The 12,723-nt window shown below is 39.9% G+C and overlaps 1 protein-coding gene across 3 annotated transcripts in view; it reads left to right on the top strand.

Moving 5' to 3' along the window:
- ATRNL1 (attractin like 1) overlaps positions 1-12,723 on the top strand; it is a 1,048,037-nt gene that overhangs the window by 952,225 nt on the left and 83,089 nt on the right. For all 3 annotated transcript variants that reach the window (XM_043518640.1, XM_038411471.2, XM_043518642.1), the window contains one exon: positions 11,305-11,419. The gene's annotated coding sequence lies outside the window, so the exon portion shown is untranslated. The remainder of the gene's footprint in view (positions 1-11,304; positions 11,420-12,723) is intronic.

Genomic DNA, 12,723 nt, shown 5'->3' with positions numbered 1-12,723 from the left:
GGAGTAATTTCTTCAGAGTCCTATTATATTTCTATATACCCTATTGGCTTAATCCCTATTACAAACCATAGGACTTTCCATAAGAGCAAATTAGTTCATTCTGAAGGCAAAAATGTGCTTATCAGAAGTATATTTATGAGCCCTCAAGATAAATCGTCTCTGGCAGGGGTGTCTAAGTTGTAGAGGCAGGGAAATCATCTCAACTCTCCCTTTAGCTTGGTGGCAGAATTATAAGAAGCTCCAGAGAGTCTCCTCTAGCACAACTGCTTTAAAATGTGTAATAATACTTATCTACCTCATCGGGGTTAGTTGGGTTTAATACATTAAAGTTGTAAATCACTGAGAAATCCTCAGCTGAACAAAGCTACGGTATAGAATTGATTATAATCAGGCTCAGTACCATTCTCGTAGGTTAGTCTGAAAGAAGGAGTTCTATTGGCTAACTGCATAAGGAAGAAACTGCGTCTCATGGACTAAAGGGAAATCATTAGTGGATGCTTGTGATTAGAGTGGAAACCTGGTGGCCTACAGAGATTTGTTATTGATTCCTACGCCAGCCCCCAAATCTATGCCCAGGCTCTGTCCTTGCTTAAATATTCTGTTGCAGTATTTCCCCAAGAACATTCCACCTGGTGCATAGATTGTGTCTGGTGAAAGCTTTTTTGTAATAGGTGCATTGTCATAAATTATTCATTTTGTACTACTCTTTTTTTAAAAAACAAAAGTGAGCCAGCGCTTTTGGGTGGGCAGAAAAATATTAAATAAGTAAATAATTAACGTTACTATACAACTAACAGTTAGGATGGCAATGTGCAGTAATATTGGCATTGTAAGAAAACAGAACCTACTTACTGTATTTTAGTTCTCAGTTATACACATCATTCCCTTTGCCTCAGTTTTCAGCTCCCACCCTCCTCTGTGGCTGTGATTATTCCTGAGGAAGTGGTAGTGGTGTGGTTCTGCTGCAAAGGGGAGGGGCTTGTATTGAGAGGGGAACACAAGGGGTATTTCTTCATTCTTATGGCACAGAGCTTACCTTTGTGGGGTCCCTCTGCATAGCAGCATACTGGAAGTCAACAGGGACAGGGCAGAGGCAGGCCATTGGATGTGTTCTGTTGTGACAACTTGGCCTACAAATTTATCTGAATTGTGATCTCAGCTGTAAAAAGTATGTAACGGTTCATAAAATATCACAATAACCTACAATAGCAAATGTTGACTGGGAACAGTATGAAAGGGAGACAGAATAAATGACTTACTCTAACCAAAAAGGCCAAGTTAATCTGAGCCAAAAGCAGAAAATGTGAATCCAAAAGTCAATGAGCCAAAACTGATATGTCAGCTATTAGGCCTAATTGGTGGACAAAATAATGTGGGACTGTGTAGCTTCACCACCCATTATTCCCTTTTGGGGTCCTTTAAGAAAGAGAACTTGTGGGGAAAGTATGAAAGAACAAAAAGAACAGACAGTTGCTACTGGAGTGAGCTTAACCATCCTGGCTGACACCTCCACCATTCCCTGGGACACCAGGCCTTCCTCATCCTGATCCTAAAAGGTTTCCTAACCAAAACTGACCAAGAAGAAGGGGACCAAATAACTTCCCCATCGCTACCAGCTTACAGCTAACTCCCAAACACCACCTGAAATAACAGTTATTACCACCTTTAATATCACCTAAAAAACTGTCAGACAAGAGGGCTTTTCCTTTAAAAATTAAAATTTAACAACAGCAGCAGCAACATCATCTCAACTAACTACTTTTTCCCAAAATAATGGTTATTCCAATCTTTAATACCATCTAAAAGGGGGAGTTGCCTTCCAAAAACTGTCTACAGGGAAAGGGAATAAAAATGTTGTTAAAATAAAAACCTTATTTAATACTTTACATTTCAAAAGCTTTAATTGTTTTTCTTTTTTTCTGTATTTTTAATAAAAAATTTAAAAGATTTTTAATAGTATGTTTTCCATAGTGCTAAGTAGGGGTAAGATATCTGTATACTAAATCCTGGATATTGTTTAACACTGTTTAATGTTGAACAGCTACTTGGTTATGTTAACACCTTTAGCCCATATCTTCCTTCTAAATTAATAAAAAGAAAAGGAGTACTTGTGGCACCTTAGAGACTAACAAATTTATTAGAGCATAAGCTTTTGTGAGCTACAGCTCACTTCATCGGATGCATCCGATGAAGTGAGCTGTAGCTCACGAAAGCTTATGCTCTAATAAATTTGTTAGTCTCTAAGGTGCCACAAGTACTCCTTTTCTTTTTGCGAATACAGACTAACACGGCTGCTACTCTGAAACCTTCTAAATTAATATAACAGGTCCAACATCCTTCTCCTCCCAATGTGATGGAACCATTTAAGGGATGCTCAAGGCTACTTCAGTAATGGAGCAGATGTAGCCTCTATGAAATGGCTTCATAGCTAATCTATGAACTTGGGAGGAGGATGCCTTTTCCATTTCCCCCTTGCCTCACCCAGTAACCAGGTAGTCCTGCTGGGTATGGTCTGAAGATGTGTCCTTTAAATCATTTTACTCCCTTTTTAAAAAAATTGCAAGCCACATTGCCTTCTTAAAGGCACTTGGATATCACAGTTATTTGCACAGGATCAAAACCTAGATATAATAGAAAATAAAAATATGAATACCTATCTTGCCCTGTTCCTCCTATCCTGTATCACTCAATTCTTCAAAAGGAGTGCAGAGAACTTCCCTTTTCTCAATCTGCTGCTGAGACTTTGAATCCCAATGTTAGTTCTGTCATATTTGCACACTTGATTACTTTTTTGCCAAGCCATCATGCTTACTTCATTTGGTGTTCATGAAATTAATTCAGTTTTAATAATATGATTAAAAGTTAAATTTTACATCAATATAAATTACGATTAAACTGCAAAGCATAAGTTATTTAAGCTGTTAGAGACTCATTTATAGTTATGGATTAATTCTGATAACAATGGCATTAAACCATTTTAGTTAAGAAACGTTAGTTATTTATGTATAGTTGTTTGCATTTTTAATACTTCTGTCATATATCAGATCGGTATTTGTGCATACTGTCAAACTTTATTCTGTTCTTGTCAAAATACTTATTACTGCTGACAGGTATAACATACCCACATTAATCCTTAATTCCTTGATTCAATTTTCTAATTGCATTTTTGGCATCAGTTTGCAGCCATTTAGACATATGTGATTTATTTGTCTTATGGTATAATAATACACTTTTAAAAATTAGATGCTCCTAACTTAAAAAGCCTGAACAGAAAAAAATATTAAGTACTGAAAATTTCAAGTCCTACAGCACTTAGATAAGACATCTCTTCTTTGAATGTAGATTGATCCAAAACCTTTTATACGTTCCATTTTCATGGCTTTGTAAGAATAGCAAATACAGTTTCATTGATGATCAAATTGGAACCTCCAGTTAACCTATAATGAGAATTTTTTCATGGTTGGGAGACCCTCCCAATCCTTCCAGCAGATCCATAGATCCTTCCTCACTGTCACCACATCCTTATCCTTACTCCTTTCATCCCTTCAAATCCACTGTCTTTTGCTGCCCACCAAAGATGCCTGGATGCAGCTCCTTCAAAAGTCAAACACCCTTGCAGCTGTGATGCTCAGATGAGTCAGTGCTGAGCAGCATAAGGCTGAGTTCACTGTCACTATCACATTACTAGCCTCTTACTGTGCTGGAATTTTTAAATGCTGATTTCTGTGAAGCAGCTTATTTGTATTACTACTAAACTGCCAAACTGATGGAGCTATGTTTTGTGCATTTAAAAATATCTGAAATTATTTCAAACGTTATGTCCTTCTATCTTCACCTTAAAGCAGATTGTTCCAAGACATCTAAGAGCTAATATTTTTAGTAGGATATTAGATTTTCCTCTTCCCAAACCGAGGATGGTCATCTCTCCTTTTTCCAGGAAATAAATAATTTTTTCAGACTGTTCTGTAATAAATACTCAGAGTGGACAAAGAATCCACCGTTCACTCACCTTTCCTTTTGTTTTCCTTTCCCCTCTCTCGCACCCTTCCTCTCTCCATTTCACATGCCCACCCTTTCACCTTCACCGTCTGTGAGAGAGGTGTGATGTCAGCAATATCACTCTCACATACTATCATGTGTTATGTTCAGCCTCCGGCACCAGGAAAAGGGCTGAGTCCTGATGCCCCTTTTAGCTACACCAGGAAGAGTTCTGGGGGAAAGTTGGAGTCCTGGGAACCACATGGGTGTGGAAGGCGTTGTTATGCTGGGGATACAATGTGGTATGACTTCAGGGTGCAAACTTTTCAGGGATAAACCACAATGTTCTGACAACTGCTTTGAAGACTATTCACTCATTCGTTTATATGAAGAGCAGTGCATTTGCAAGCATCATGGACAGAATAAAGTTAGAGTAAGACTTTTTGAACCCTAACTAAAAATAAGAACAAACTTGGAAAATAAAAAGGAAATAATCCTAATGTGTTCATCTTTTCTTTAAAAAATAGTCTAAAATCAGAAGAAAGTTGATAGTAAGAGAACTGTATGCTTCCAGGGTTAATGTTTTATTAACTCTGATTCTCATTGCTGACTTTTGGTGCAACATAACAGTTGCTCCTTTTTGTATAAAATATGACAATTCCAGTAAATAAATCACAGAAGCTAAGTGCTTTGGGCAAACAAACACATGCCTTATCTTTTCCAGAGAAGATGTGGAAAATGCATGATAAATTGCACATTTCAGAGAACATGTTATGTCACTGTGAAATAACTTTGATTCATGATTATGTATTTATCTTTAAACAACTGACAAACCTCAGGGTATCTAAATTATTATCATTTGCTCTATGCTTCTGTAGTTTTTTGCTAGAGAATCTGAATGACTTACAGTAAGATACTGCCTCTGATTTCTTAGTCTTAACATTCTATAAAAAATGCATCATTTGGAGGGCAAAAATAGAATTCCTACTGTATTTGATTTTGGATGAACTTCTGGTGAAAATGGTTAACAATAATACCATTTGAACCAATTCATGTTTTGAAAGAAATTAGTGCAAACTTCAAACAGAAAAGGAGAGTGCTTGTTTTATGGGAATTTTTATAGTACAATAGCAATAGAAAATATATCAATTTTGACTTATGTTTTCTTCATCAAATAAATAAAATGTATAATGGTAAATTTGTTCCTTGGAATTGTGTGCCTGCATACATTTACTTTTGCAAATAAAGATTTTACTTTCACTGTCTTTCTTAATAAGGGGACTAAGATTGTTGTTATTTGGTTTGTCACAAATAAGAGGGAAGGCCAGGTCAGGTGGCTTACACCAACTATTTCTAATAGTTGGTGTTTTGTTTGTTTTAAATGAGGACCCAATCAGGATTGTGACCCCATTGTGCTGTGTGCAGTACAGATATATATTAAGACAGTCCATGCCCAGAAAAGCTTATTTATTGTTAATTATTTATTTGTTTTTATTTTTGTTTACTGTTTGCATTTCAGTAGCACCGAGAGACTCTAATTGAGATTGTCCTAACACACACTGAGAGACATTCCCTGGCCAAATGAGCTTACAATCTAAATAGACAAAGGTTAAAAGAAACAAGCACAGAGAGGTGAAGACCTTGCCAAGGTCACATAATAGGCTATAGACAGGGCCTATAGAATTCAAGTTTCCAGATCCAGTGGCCGATCCACTACATCAAACTACTTCCTATTAGCATACAGTCTAACTCTGCACTTGCCTCTCTTACCGTCTTCTCCCCTTCCCATTCCCTTTTGCCCCCTTTCCCTTCAGTGTCCACTCTCCCTTCACTTTTCTATCCATTTAGCTCATCCATTCATAACTAAACCTACTCCTGCAAAAAATATTATTGTATGAACATGATTGTAATGGGATATGCTGTCCCTTTAAGCCTAAGGGGGACAAAAGACTGTGTCCCAGGGATGTTGGTGTGAGCACAGGCTCAGGAATTGGCCAAAACTGGAAGAGAGGATGTGGAGTTAGCAGTGGGATGGGAAGATACCAGGACACTGTTACTTTAAGGGCCCTGGAGCTGGAACTCTGTATTGCAGGGCTCCCCTCTCTGCTGGCCCATTGGGAGGAGCTTTCAGAATGAGAGGAGTATATATAAGAACATAAGAACGGCTATACTGGGTCAGACCAAAGGTCCATCAAGCCCAGTATCCTGTCCTCTGACATTGGCCAATGGCAGGTGCTCCAAAGGGAATGAACAGACAGGTTATCATCAAGTGATCCATGCCCTATCACCCAATCCCAGCTTCTGACAAACAGAGGCTAGGGACAACATACCTGCCCATCCTGGCTAATAGCCATTGATGGACCTATCTTCCATGAATCTATCTAGCTCCCTTTTGAACCCCATTATAGTGTTAGACTTCACAACACCTTCTGGAAAGGAGTTCCAGAGGTTGATAGTGTGTCTGTCAACCTCAGAAACTTCCCTCTCAGAACCAGGTGCATGCTGACAGAGGAAATAAGGCAGAACTGGAAGGCTAGGTTTCTGCTAGGCAGAATAAAGGCAACATGGTCAGTGGAAGCATAGTAGAAACTATGCTGGTGTTATGATGGAACTTGTGTTTGGGACACTGAGGACTACCTTGAATTACTTTTGGGCTACTGACTCAGTTTCAGGGGCGGGCTGATGGTTACCCTGAGACCATCTACATGGATCTTCTAAGAGGGCAGATAGAGGATGCTATTGAAAATGCTTTGGCCACAAGAGGGAGCCAGGTGGACGGTGTCCTCGCTACACTGATTCCTGGGGAAATTCTGTGGCACTGTACACACACACAATTCATGTCACCTGCAGATTTTTTTCTCTGAAGAAAATAGATTCTAATGGAGAGGTGCTGCAGTTACACCTTTTCCCCACCAGGGGATATTGTGATGCCAGATGAGAGGGCAGCTGGCTCTGGGCCAGAGCAACCAGCTGTGGAGGGGGAGGGTCAGTGGCAGCCTTCCTCAGAGCACCCTGCCCACAGCGCCAAGTGAGGAGGGATATGGCATGGGATATGGGGGAGAAGACAGAGCGAGGTATATGGGGTTCTGGGGGGGTCACATAGACTGGAGTCCAGAATGGCTAGTAGGGGTGACAGCCTGGGGCAGGGGCACAGGAGCTAGTGAGGTGACAACATTGAGCCAAGGGCCGAATGGGATGGGGGTGCAGGATCACATGGGGATGGGGTAGCTGAGTGGAGGTCCACATGGGGACAGGGTCAAGGGGTGCAGGGCCATGTGGGGACAGAGGGGAGGGGGATGCAGGGACACGGGAGGAGGGTGGCTGAGTGGGTGTGCAGGGACTCATGGAGATGGGGGAGGGAGTGCAAGGACACAGTGGGATGGAGGAAGAGGGTACAGGGACACATGGGGAAGGGGTGACTCAATGGGGTTGCAGGGGCACATGGGGATGGGAGAGGAGTGCAGGGACAAATGGGGATGGAGGGAGAAGGGGTGACTGAGTGAGGGTTCAGGGACATAGGCAGATGTACCTGACTGAATGGGAGAGAGCAGGAGTCAGCCAGGGTCTAACAATCCCTCCCCCACAAAAAAGTCTGTTCCATACTTCTTCCACCCACACCCAAAAACCCTCCAGATTCACTCCCAGGCGCCTTCCCAGCAATTATTTCCCTCTCCCTCAGCTCCTCTATTACCCTTGACTCCCACAAGCCTCTGCACTGCTTCCAAAGGGTGCGGAAAATACATTTCTGTATTGTAGTTTAAATGAATTATTACTCAAAGTTCTGTATTAATATGCCTAGTAAGGAATCTATTTGTCAAAAAACATTTCCTGAATCTTTTTTGTTGTCTGTATTGTTACAAACATACTTGCTGACTGGTATTTTGAAATCAATTGTCAAAACTGGTGTGATTATATTTTCTTATTTTGACAAATAAAATATGCAGAATTTTGAAGAATTTTAAAATATTGTGTGCAGAATTTTTAATTTCTTTGGTGCAGAATTCCCCCAGGAGTAAGTGATGTTTGCCACTATTATATTGTTCACTCTACTCATAAGGTATAGCCCTTTCCACCAGTCTTCTCTCTTTAGACTGTAAGCTCTTTGGGGCACAAACTGTCTGCCACTCTATCTGTACAGTGCCTAGCACAAAGCAGCCCATTTCTTAGTTGATTAAGCACTACTGTAGTAAATATTGATTATGATAATAACTACTCTTATAGTTTTTATACAATTCTCCTTGATTTGTAATGCAGTTGTAAAAACTTTAAAAGAAAACTCTTCCGATAAGAAAATGGCATTTCTTTTTAGTGTGTGAATCTAGTGAAGCTAACATTAAAATATCTCCTTTATTTTTCTTGTATGTTTTTGTTATGATAGGAGAGGACTCCAGAGCTCCAGAAATAAGAGGCCAGATGCTTGGCTGGTGTGGATAATTATAGCTCTACTGAAGTCAGTGGAGTTACACCAGTTTACATAACCTGAGGATCTGGTTCTGTTTTTTATCAGCTGCTCCGACCCCTGTTCAAAGGACCAGCAAAAAGCCTAAGCATGACAGAGGTCTCATTTTGAATTTAACTGCTGCAATTGGATGAATTTCATCTACATTCCTTTGGTAGATGCTACAAAAATCATAACTGTTCTTATGTTGTGGCGGAGGGGTTGAGGGGGAAGGCGGATTAATCAGATGTGAGGGATTTTAATACATTTTGATTTGTTATCCACTAGATTATGCCAATCTGAAGTTAGACTAGATTAGACTAAATACATCTACAAAAATACCTCTAAAATATTTGCCACCTATGTACTGAAAATAACATTTATCTATTGTTAAATTTACTGCCATTTGCTCTCAATTCTTATCTCTGATGAACTGTAATAAATTTTGGTTACTTGGAGGTAGTTAAATAGAAACTAATAATTGCTTTTCATGATGGAAGTGAATTTATTTTCTTCCCTTTATATCCAGTAGTTTGCAGCATATTTAACTTGCCTAAACTATCATTCCTCTTAGTATATTTGAACCAGTTGACATTTATATGTACTTTGCATTTTGCATGTAAATGGAAAAGTTTAATGGCTTTGAATCTCAAATCAGAACATTCAGATTTCTCTCTTTCGCCTTGCAACATGACCGGCTCACTCTCTAAATATTTACAGACAAGAAAGAGAAATGAATACTTATGCTGATTTTGACCTAACATTTTTAGAAATATCCTCAGTGCTTGATTAAACATTTAAGCTCTGAAATGGGAAATGCGTATCACTTAGCACAAAATATGGAAACATGACTAATTGTAAATACTCATTTTAGAACCTTATCGCTTTTTGGCTTTGTATGCTGCTCTGTGTTTCTTCAGTTGCTAGAGGCTTGAGGCTTGGTTACTCAAGAAGACTATGGCTGCGACCATTTATTCCGATAGTTAATTTTAAATGAACAGGTTTATGAGACTAATAAAAGGAAAAAGCTTTATAACTACACAAATCCATTGCCATGACAGGTATTGGGCTAGATCCACAAAGGGAGCTTTAGACTCAGTGCTACAATACCTAATGTGTCCTGACCCCAAGTGGCTTTCATAGCCCCGAGTCAGGCACCCAGGTTCCTTATATGATGCATTAGGAGAGCTACAAGCCTAAGAATGGGATTCACTAAAGCCAATATGCTGGGAGGGAAGTTGCCTACTAAACTAGCCAAGAGGAAATGCTGAGAAGGGTGTGACCTAATACCCACCCCTCTAAGGGAGTTAGGTCCTTAACTCTAGGTCAGAGAGAAATGCCTCCCTCCACTTAGGGTTCACAAACATGAACTCTTGCCTGGATTTAAGTGCCTAAGCCAAGTCAGCCTTTTGGTGTGCGTGCCTTTAAACCCAACAGAATCATTTTTTTTCTCTTATCCAGTGCCTATTGTGCACTGTTTGAGGCATTCATTTGGATCTTGATCCTGCTCCAAATCAGGCAGAATGAGGATTTGAATCCATCTCACTCACATTCCTTGTGAGTGCTATAACCGATGCGCTCTTTGGTATTAGGGGCCATCCCCTGCTGCTGTTGGCTGTGTTTTGTGGGAGATCTGATCCCGTACATGGCCTCTGAGAACACCTTCTTGAGCAGGCCCACCAACAAGATAGGCAGAGAACACCTAGTTTGAAGATCCTGTCAGGGATTAGGCACTGAGAAGCTCAGTGACATCAGGATTTAGGCAATTTTGCACTTGCACATTGGCAGAAATTAAGGCACCTTGAGTATTTTACCATCAGAAACCCAAGTGCCTAGGTACTTTAGGCACCTACAGGGTTGAGCAACAACTGAGCAGGGACTTTGAGGATATAAATTTTGAACTTAGGTGCCTAAAGTGCCTCTGGCCCCTTGTGGATCTAATCCATGGTAGTCTCGGTTTTGTATGAAAGAAAGCATATTGAGGTGTCCACTACAAAAACAGCATTTGCCAACAGTTACTACACTTATTATTTAAGTGTTGACACTGAGCTCACTACTGTGTATCACATGAAATCTGGGGAGTCCCTGCCCAGAGAGCTCGCACACTAACCAAAGAAAACAAACAAAGGAGACAGACAGGATGCTGTGGAAAATCCAAGAGGGAATGACAAGATTTGTATATGTTTATGGACTGACGTATTTATTTATGACTAAGTTTATATTTGTCCATTTATTATTATTATTATTATTTATTATTTATTATTTATTTTATTATTTTATTTTATTGAGTCACTTCTTGTGGACATAGTGATAGAAGTGAGTCTTTTGGGGGGATAGAATGAAGGATTGTTGGTTGATGGGCAGGCCAGAAAAGGAGGGCATTCCATGGGTGCCATAGAAAAAGACAAGGATATAGTTATCAAAGAAATGGCTGGATGGGTCATCAGCATCACTGTGAGTGACACAGATTGGGTGACATGAAATGAGACTAGATTATAGAGGTATGCAGAGTTGGAGTTGTTTCACTCCGTTTTTAGTATTATGAAAATACGGGAAACATTGTGGTACTGTCTCTCAGATTCCACTGTACCAGGTCTGAGCAAAAGCTTCTGCTTGCTGTGACTAAAGTTCACATCACTAAGTTTGTTGAGAAACAAACTGGTAAATACAATTTTCTGGTGTTTGTGATCATTTTTTCCATTAAATTAGATATGCAGTGTTGTCTATTAAAGCCCATATTTAAGTCAATAAAAGTGGGATGGTACAGTCTGTAAATGTGAGGGACTAGTTTAGAAAAGCATGTGTAGACCAGCATCACTGGGCCTCAGATTAAAGTAGAAATGGAAAATAGTCTGTATCACACATTACAAAATGATCTTCTTTTTCAGGGCGCTCCTAAATCAATTGCCATTGAGCCTTGTTCAGGAAACAAAGCAGCGGTCCTTACTGTATTTTTATGTCTACCAAGAGGATCATCAGGAGTCCCACCCCCTGGTCAATCAGGTAAGAGTCACATTGGTAATCTTTGAGATTATAATCCTGCAAAGCAGTCTGCCTGGGAAGAATTCCAATTTAATGGACTCAATGTGGACATAAGGGTCTGCCCAGACAAGTCGCTTTTAGGATCAGGACCAGTAAATAATGGGTACTTTAGTATACTAGCTGATAAATTTTCATTATTAAGGTCGCAGTTTAAATTTAATCTGACATCTCAAGTGAAATGACCATGTATATTTCATACTAGTGAGCATTCTCCACTCAGCAGCTGAACACATCTGCTTCTTTTCAAGTTGCTTTGAACCAAGAGAAATAAAACAATCCTGACATTACAGAATCCATTGAGTTTGCTTTGTGTTTCCAGTTAGGCCTGTCAACCTCTTTCAGTTAGAATGCTAGAGTTTCCCAGAATGCCAGCCAAGTGAATGCAAGGGGTGTGAGAGTGTATATATATGCTTCATTAGTGAGGTGTTCACTTTGGAAATCATCCCAGATCACTTTAAATTGGCATTTCCATGATCAGGGAGCATTTCCCATTGTAATCCACCTCATCTGATTTGTGCCAGATTGTTCTACAAAACTGTGTTGTATCTATTCTTACAAAATGGCCTTGAACAGAAAATAGCTGTGTGTGCTCCATTAATCCTTTGAATGCTAAGTGTGACACTCTATATCTCTGGGGACCACCCTGTAACCCCCATATTCCTCATTTATATATAATTGTGATATTGCATATAAAGCATGCCATGTGAGGTATCAGAGGAAAGGTTATGATCTGCTGAAAGCCATTGCTCTTATCTAAATATTTATATCAATGCTTATGAAATTATAAGAATTGTGTTGTATGGTTTTCACTAAAAGATGTGGTGGGTTTGGGAAGTGCCCAGTTATGAGTTCTCCAGAGACAGCAAGGGAGGTAACCAATGCCCAGGTGGGCGCTGAACAGATATCACCAGCCATTGTCCAGCAGAGGAGTTACAATTCAATGACTCACTCACAGGAGACACACTGAGGTATTGCTTCACCTTGTGACTTAGCAATGCCCACCAGATATGCCTGTGTTGTGTTCTCCAAGCACATGACTAAGGTTACAAAATAGAACACAGAGGCTACATGCTTTGCCTTTTCTCCTCCCTGCATCTATGCTGCAGGCAATAAGGACACTGAGAAGACTCAAATAGGGGAGAGTGGCCCAGGTTTCAAGGGTGAAACCTGTATACTATGAACTGCAATATGCAGTGGGGTGAGAAAAACTGCTTAATTTAGATGTTGCCCAGGCTAATAGGGTGGAGAGTTTAGACTGCCTGCTT

This window comes from Dermochelys coriacea, chromosome 7 (genome assembly GCF_009764565.3).
Source record: "Dermochelys coriacea isolate rDerCor1 chromosome 7, rDerCor1.pri.v4, whole genome shotgun sequence".
Taxonomy (NCBI): domain Eukaryota; kingdom Metazoa; phylum Chordata; order Testudines; family Dermochelyidae; genus Dermochelys; species Dermochelys coriacea.
This window is presented reverse-complemented; position numbering and strand designations above follow the sequence as displayed.